Source organism: Rhipicephalus sanguineus, chromosome 2 (assembly GCF_013339695.2).
Source record: "Rhipicephalus sanguineus isolate Rsan-2018 chromosome 2, BIME_Rsan_1.4, whole genome shotgun sequence".
NCBI lineage: Eukaryota > Metazoa > Arthropoda > Arachnida > Ixodida > Ixodidae > Rhipicephalus > Rhipicephalus sanguineus.
Genome location: NC_051177.1, coordinates 225,218,653 through 225,227,261, shown reverse-complemented (window position 1 = coordinate 225,227,261; position 8,609 = coordinate 225,218,653).

The window sequence follows — 8,609 nt, the reverse complement described above, 5'->3', positions numbered from 1 at the left end:
CATGTGTATCCTGTGCAAGTCAGTGACGGAAGACTGGTGTACTATTTGGCCGGCTATGTGGCACGGAGGAAACTTATGGCAACGAAATGCCAGGACTGTTTTGAGCAGGTGCTCAAATCCCACGAGAACGCAGATATGGATCTTGCGTCATTCACAGCATTCTGTGATGTTGGAGGGCTTTTGTACCTGTCACCTGAACTATTTTCGTTTGTGGAGGCACTAAAGGACACACTCACATTGTGGTTCAGTTATAATAAGCTCTAAAGCGACACTACAGTTGAACTTCTTAACTCAATGCAGACCGTACCATCCGTATAGTGTGCGACTCACACAAGCAAGATCTGACGAGCAACATAATCAAGCTTTTTGTTCTCACACGGCTTCACTTCTTCACGAAACTCTAAACAAACAGAGAAGTTCTGCAAGAGAAAGATCAAAGCACTTCAAGTTTCGAAGGGCGATGTTATGTGCATCCCAAGCAACGCTGGCCGACTGCCGACGTTTGGCTGATCACTGGCAAATAGCCGGCAGCCGACTTCACTGGGCACCAGACATCCGAAAAGGGTCGGCCGGAGGTGCGCTGCCAGCTACGTCGGCACTAGATCGGCTGCACGATTCGCGCCACCGTCGGTGGCCGAGTGAACGCCGAGCGCGCCAAACGCTTGTCGGCACTTGGTCGGCTGCACGATTCGCACCACCGTTGGTGGCCGAGTGAACGCCGAGCGCGCCAAACGCTTGTCGGGGCGACAAGTCGGCAACACGTCGTGCCGGCCTTGGTTGCCGGCAGAGGATTCGAACAGCGTGTATTATTTTAGGGCAGCATAAAATACACTGCAGGAAGTGTAAAAAACTCCTACAGTGTGATTTCTTAAACATTACAAAAATCACCTGTGACACACAACATACTTGTGGTCCTTGAGCTGATTACACCAAGTGGTAGAGATTATTTGTGCGAACAATCCAAATACATTATTGACTAAACAAAAATAATAGCGAGCCATTACATTCGTGCATGGTTTCTCCAGGCGTGCATATCTACTTTTAAAGATTTTTTCGAGACCATCATTCGCCAAGTGTGCGACAGTATTTATATACATGGGCGTTAAACTAGGCTTTTGTCGTTGTTCGATGCTTAAAACTGATTCTTACAAAAATAAACGTGACTGAAGCAACAGTGAACTTCTGCCTAAAATTTGATGGCATAAATATTAAATCGTAAGATTTCATCCCAATTATTGCAAACTCAGTGGCTACAGTTAGTCAGTTGCAGTAGGTAAATCAGTGTAATTTTAAGGTCATTAATGAACTTTATTTAGATAGGCGATTATTTATTTTGCTTTTTCATGCAAGTAATGTCACCCGCTTGCATTAAACCGAGCTCACATAATACATTTATGTCATTTGTGAACTAAAACGGCCATTAAAAACCATTCTGTATAATCTAAAAGAAGCATCGTCTGTATACAGACAACATGAAGCATGAAAATTTTTGCGTGCTGCCCGAGCAGCGCTGCATACCCAAACAGTCTGTGGATAGAGAGACGCAGTGTTTTGTTCTAACAGGCTAGTCCTTTATTATGTAATTTGCGCAATGTAATGAGTAAAAGTTCTTATCTTTCGCTGACGGATAAGTCAGGCAAGCGGAAATACCATATATGCTATGTGAAAAAAACTCATCAAAAGGCGTGGCCGCAATGTAAGATTTTAGTACCAATACACGAACAAGAAATATTCTTTCAAGATTGTTAGAACGAACACATAGCAATGGCAATCCACTGAAGACTCGTGCTGTGAAAAATAAAACGCAGGAGGCGGAAAAGTGCGGGAAAGAAGAGGGTCAGAAGGAACCGCGCTGCTCTTGGAGTGAAAAGCACATTTAAAAAAAGAAGCAAAAAAACATGCGCTACGGCGGCCCGCGCCCCGGAAGGTCCCGGTGGGGAGAGGGAAACTTCTTTTTTTCTTTTTTTCCGCTGTTCTCCGGTTTTCTTTCTCAGCGTGGAGCCGCCTCCTCTTTCGAAGAAGCCGCACATCTGCAGGCCCGCCGTCAGTGCCCAGCAGTGCTTTTTGCCGCCAAGATAAGAAAATGGGACACGTCCGAAACAGCACCGCTAAAGACTTGCGTTTGTCAAAATTTACGCATGTACGTCTAGGTAGCAACAAATTTTCAATTAAGTTAAAGCGAATTTATCTTTTTTTTTATTGTGCAATGTAGTTACACCTTTACCTCCCACACAGGGGCGTAGCCAGGGGGGGGGCTTATGGGGCTTCAGCCCCCCCCGAAATTTTTCGTGCTCTCATACACCACCAACCAGCGGCGTCACCCGGGTGGTGGGATTTATTGGGCTTCAGCCTGATTATCATTTATTTAATTATTTATCTTTTTATGACCCTCAAAATGTTAGCAGAAGCAAGTTTGATATCGGGCTCTACACAAATGGCTCAAAAGTGGATGATGACACAAAACATCAACTGCTAGCTTCTCCTTAGATTCCTCCGCCATGCTATATGTTTAAGTCTATGAACGATTTTAAGCAGAAACGAATGTTTACGTGGCTTGGCTGGACAGGTACCGATGGCTTAGCTTCTCAGCGCTTCAAGAGGGTGCGTTTTGCCGAGTGTGTTTCCTTTTTAGCAGAAGTGAGATTGGCAAGGCTATATGTTTAAGTCTATGAACGATTTTAAGCAGAAACGAATGTTTACGTGGCTTGGCTGGACAGGTACCGATGGCTTAGCTTCTCAGCGCTTCAAGAGGGTGCGTTTTGCCGAGTGTGTTTCCTTTTTAGCAGAAGTGAGATTGGCAAGGGCCAACATGCGCGCACTAAGGCCCTCGTATCCAATCCATTTCAAAAGTGGAAGCACGCCCTCGAAGTCTTCGGTGCACATGAAGTCACTAAATATCACACTGACGCTCATCTGGTAGCCGATAGTTTTCTTCAAACCTTCTCAGGATGTGTGCCCAGTGTTGTTGATCAGCTGGACCATGGCAGGCAAATTCAAATAAGAGAGATCCGAAGGAAGTTACAGCCTATTGTTGAGACAGTTCTCTTTTGCGGGTGGCAAGGTGTGGCTCTCCGTGGACATAGAGACAGTGGTCCCATGGATTCAAGCATAGCCTCCTCTACAAATACAGGCAACTTCAAAGAGCTGCTTCGCATGCGCGCGGATTGTGGCGACACAGATAAAAAAAAAGCATTTGGAAAGTTGCCCAAATAAGGCCTCATATTTTAGTTTATATGTACAAAACCACATTATAGAAATCTCTGCTGCAATCATCAAGGAAAGCCTAGTCGCAAAAGTAAACGCTGCAGGCTGCTTCTCCGTACTTGCTGATGAAACGACGGATGTTGCGGGTATCGAGCAGCTTACTGTTTGTGCAAGGTACCTTAATAAGGATGCGAACGGAATCGAAGAAGTGTTCTTAGGCTTTGTGCCAATTCACGACCAAATGGCCGGGCCCTGGCCGACACCATCATAAGGCTCCTTATAGAAATGGGAATTAACATGCAGCATCTCCGTGGTCAAGGCTACGGTGGTGCAAGTTCGATGGCCGACAAAACGAATGGTGTTCAAGCTGCTGTCCGTGAGAAATATCCAGCCGCACTCTATGTATTCACTGCGCGTGTCACTCCCTTTATCTAGTTGTGTGTGCAGCATGCTCCATCACAGACATTCGAAACTGTTTTGGGACTCTGAAGGCGACGTCAGCCTTTTTCCGTAAATCTTCTAGCCGCTCACACGTTTTGCGAAAAGTGATAAGTTTGAGCTGTCCTGAGCCTACAAGGCAGCGCCTTTTGGGACTATGCGAAACGCGCTGGGCCGAGAAGCACGATGCAGTGCTTTCATTTGTGAGCCTCTTTCAGCCGTTGATCGCAGCACTAGAGGAGACTAAGTTTAACGGAAATGGCGAAAGTCCAGTGCAGGCAAACAGTCTAATGTTGGCACTCTTTTCACCAGCGTTCCTTGTAAGCCTGCATGTGACGGAACACGTCTTAGCACTGACTTTGCCTGTCAGATAAGCTGCAGACGAGGAGTATCGACATGAGCGCTGCCATTGACGACATAGAAGTGATACAGCAGACAATTGAAAGTGACCGCAAGAACACGAATGTTTCTTTCTCAAAAATATTTGCACAAATGCAGGCATTGGCAGAAAAACTGAATGTGGAGATCACCAGCCGTCGAGCCGGTGTCCGGAAGCAAAACCTTGGGAGCAATGCATTCGAAAGTGCGGAAGAATATTTTCGCAGAACCCTGTTCATTCCGTTCATGAACCACGTACTAGCCCAGTTAAACCAACGGTTCGAACAGCACAGGACACTTCTAAAGGACTTTTCATTAATTGTATCATCCGCAATACCACCAATGCAAGATGATCGGGAGAAAGGAGCAGAAAATCTCCTGACCGTTTTTGCGCATGACGTCGAAACGAGGGCTGGTTTTGGAGAACTGCGACTATGGTGGACAAAGTGGGCGAACAAAGCAGCAAACCAGAGCCCCGGTACAGGAACCGATGCCCTCTCTCATTGCGACAGCAGGTTCTGTGCGAATGTGTACAAGCTACTCCGGATTCTAGTCACCCTTCCAGTGACCACTGCCAGCGCAGAGGGAACGTTTTCAAGCATGAGGTTACTTAAGAACTACTTACGCTCCACGATGTCTGAGGAACGCATGGTTGGCCAGGCACTTCTGTACGCCCACAGAAATGTCGACATCAGCGTGTCGGAAGTCATTGACCGCTTCGCTAAGCTTCCTCGCCGGGTCAACGTTGTCCTTTGATACCGAGCAGGACAAAAATCAGCGCAAACGAAAGGAAAAGACACTACTGTTGCAGAGTTCAGGTCAATCAGCCCGTAATTCTGACGCAATATTATTGTTCACCACCTTTTAAAGCCGTGAGGATTTTGTACCTTTCAGCAGTTAACACTGTGACCTAATATAAACATAAGAATACGGGCATCAGGTGGACATTACCAGCCAATCGACAGCTTCACCTTGTTCACTGAGAGGTCGGCATACGCGGCGTTACCAAACAAATTCAACTATTGAGAAGCCGTACTAACAGCATTGTTTGTTACTTTCATTTGTCGTTTTTGTTCTTCATTGCTTTTTGAACTAGAAGCGGCAACCTTCCTTTAAATTGAGTGCACAATAGTGGTTCGCACTTTTAAAACAGTTTTGAAGTAGTTTCTTTCGTTATTTCTGCGCTCTTCCTTTATAGTTCTGTTTACATGGTGCGTCCGAGACAGCAGCTTGGCCCAATGACATATCAGTTGGCCATTATGTATAGTGATCATTGCTTAGTTCCGTTTATTGATTGTATATTTAAATGTACATTTGTGAAGTTTTGCGTAAGCATACTGCGCACTGTTTCCGGTGACTTATATTTTGCCCGTATTCGAGGTGTACTTTCCCATTCTTGCTTTTCCCTGGCCGCATCATTTGTGCAAAAAGATTAACATTTTGCGTAAACAATCTGCATTAAAATCCTGGTTATTTCGTGGACTTCATTTTTTTGTTATCGGGCACCTCTTCAGTTCAAAGCTGATGCAGTTCCGAAGTTTACGTGATATTTGCCGTACCTGTTACACACACACACAAACACAAATATTGAAAAGATTGAAGACAGTTATTCCTGGAAAGATTTGCGGGCATGCCAACATAATATTTTTACGAAAAAACACATTTCTTACTCGTTCTTAACAGAGGGCAGCATTCAAGAAGTGATTTGCAGCATCTAATACAAATTGTCACTGGTAATACATATTAATGGTAATACCAGTGACAATGTATGTACATGGTAATACATGTACATACCCACGCCGCTTTTGGAAAATTATGAAACCGGACGACAAAACCACAGTCTCTCTTTGTGACACTTCTGGATCCCCCGTTGCCGACTGCGACGTTCCATCCGTCAACTCTGCATTTTGTTCAGTCTTTACTAACGAACCCTAACAACGAACTTCCTGATTTTCCGCATTTTGCTTTTCCGCCAATGCCAAAGATTACATTCAATTCAGAGGGAATTGTAAAAGTTATTAACCAATTAAAGAACTCTTCGTCATGCGGTATAGATGGCATAAACGCCAAAATTCTGAAAAATACTAACATGTAGTGTAGTTCCATATTGTCAATCATTTTTCAGCAGTCACCCGACACAGGTGAAGTCCCATTAGACTGGAGAGTTGGAAGGTCTTTCCGTTCTTCAAGAAAGGTGACCGCTCATTTGCACGTTACTACCGACCAATCTCGCTCACTAGTGTTTGTCAAAGATCATGGAACACGTCATCTTTTCTCATGTTGCTACATTTTTATCATCCGTAAACTTCTTTCACCCAAACCAACATGGCTTTCGTAAAGATCACTCATGCGAGACCCAACTAACATTATTCCTGCACGACATTCACCTTCATATGGACCGTAACATCCCAATTGACACACTGTTCTTAGATTTTGAAAAAGCCTTCGATAATGGTACCCCACTCCCGTCTCCTTCAAAAAACCTCGCGTCTAAACCTTCATCGGCATGTTTTTAACTGGATTAAAGCATTCCTAACAAACCGTAAACAATTCGTGCATGTTAATGATCACTCCTCCGACCTCTCGCATGTCTTGTCCAGCGTGCCCCAGGGTATCGTCCTAGGGCCTCTTTTATTCCTAATATACATTAACGATATTCCGCTTTCCGTTGAATCTAACATCCGTCTTTTTGCTGATGATTGTGTCCTCTACCGCCCTATAAATAACCCCACCGATGTCTCCTCTCTACAGCATGACCTCTCACGCATTCAGCAGTGGTGTACCACCTGGTTGATGTCCCTTAATGCGAAAAAAACATTACTAATTTCTTTCCATCGTCGCCGAAACCACACGCCGGCTACTTACACAATCAACAACTGTCATATAGCTGCTACTGACTCGATTAAATACCTGCGTGTCCATCTTTCGAGTAACCTATCTTGGGGCGACCATATAAATCACATAATTCACTCCGATAACCGCGCTCTCGGGTACAACGCCGTAACATTTCCATGACACCACCTTCCGTTAAACTACTCGCTTATAACACCATTGTCAGACCAAAACTTGAGTATGCAGCTGCTGTCTTTGACCCCCACCAAACTAATCATATCGAAATACTTGAGTCAGTACAGAACCGAGCAACCAGATTCATTGTTTCAGATTATTCCCGCTACTCGAGCGTCTCCGCCCTCAAATCCCAGTTAAATCTTTCTACCCTCGCTCTTCGTCGTCGTATTGCACGTCTCTGCCTTTTTCACAGATTCTTTTATTCAACCCCGCGTGACAACCACCTCATCCAGCCGGTCCATCGAGGTCATCGCACAAGTCATCCAAATGCTGTGATTCCGCCATGTGCCCCACACCACCTCATTTCAGCAGCCCTTCTTTTTGCGCACCACCCGAGACTGGAATGACCTTCCGAACGAAGCAGCAGTCATCCGCGATTTTGCGCGCTTCAAAAATGCCATCCAGGAAGCAGACTCAACCACATCCTAACATACACCTTCATCGATACCGCCATTTTATGACGCCCACCCCTCATGTAAAGTCCCATATGGGACCTTTGAGGATATAATAAATAAATAAATAAATAAATAAATAAATAAATAAATAAATAAATAATAAATAAATGTTATTCATATACTTAGTCGTTCTAAAAATTCAATGAGGAGGTCGCGCTGCAACGTGAGCCCCCCCCGAACAAAATTCCTGGCTACGCCACTGCTACAACCACAAGTACGAAGCTCTTCTGCTGAAACCATGGACTATAACAGTTACGACGGGTATATTCCCCGATATGCCTATTTGAAAAGTTTCGGTGTTATCCCATCACTTGTCAGAGGTCGCCTTGTATATGTTTGTGATTCATCCTTTTAGCACAGCATTCAATGAAAATGACCCTTGTTTTTTACTAAAAGACAAAGCGGTACACCGTAACCCTACAATTATAAGAAGTTAAATACTGGCACAATTAGATATCACTGCCTAAGATACGAAATAATGCCAGTCAGAAGTCGCATTGTGGTCGTTTTATACGTCTTGAAAATACTAAACAAAAGATAAGCGAGCGAATATGATGCATGGAAATGCATGAGAACATTCCGCGGATTTGTCTAATCTCTTACTCATACGTATAAAGAATCGCATATAATGGAGCATTTGCGGCGGGTAACGCGCAACGCACACTGCTGTTCTGTTGGATCAATGTTAATAAATGTTTGCTAGTTCCGTTATTTCACAGAATAATATTATCCATAGGAGATACACGTGCTTAAAACTGGACGCTGTAGCTTTATATTTCTATGATTCTATGGACGCTGTAGCTTATATTTTCAAGACGCATTAGACAAATGCATAGCTAGTGCCTCGCGGTAATCTGCTGTCGACGGTGCCTCGCATGCAACCGAAAAAAGTAATAAATAACATTGCTAATAGTAGAAACGCTTCACGTGCCGTTGACGATGTGTGTGGCTGACTGTCTGCGCAACGTGAGCGTACAACACGTTTCTACACATATGAGAGCTTATTATCAAGCCCTTTCCAACGCACCACGTGGGACCAGGTGCCTGCTCGACACCGTTAATTGG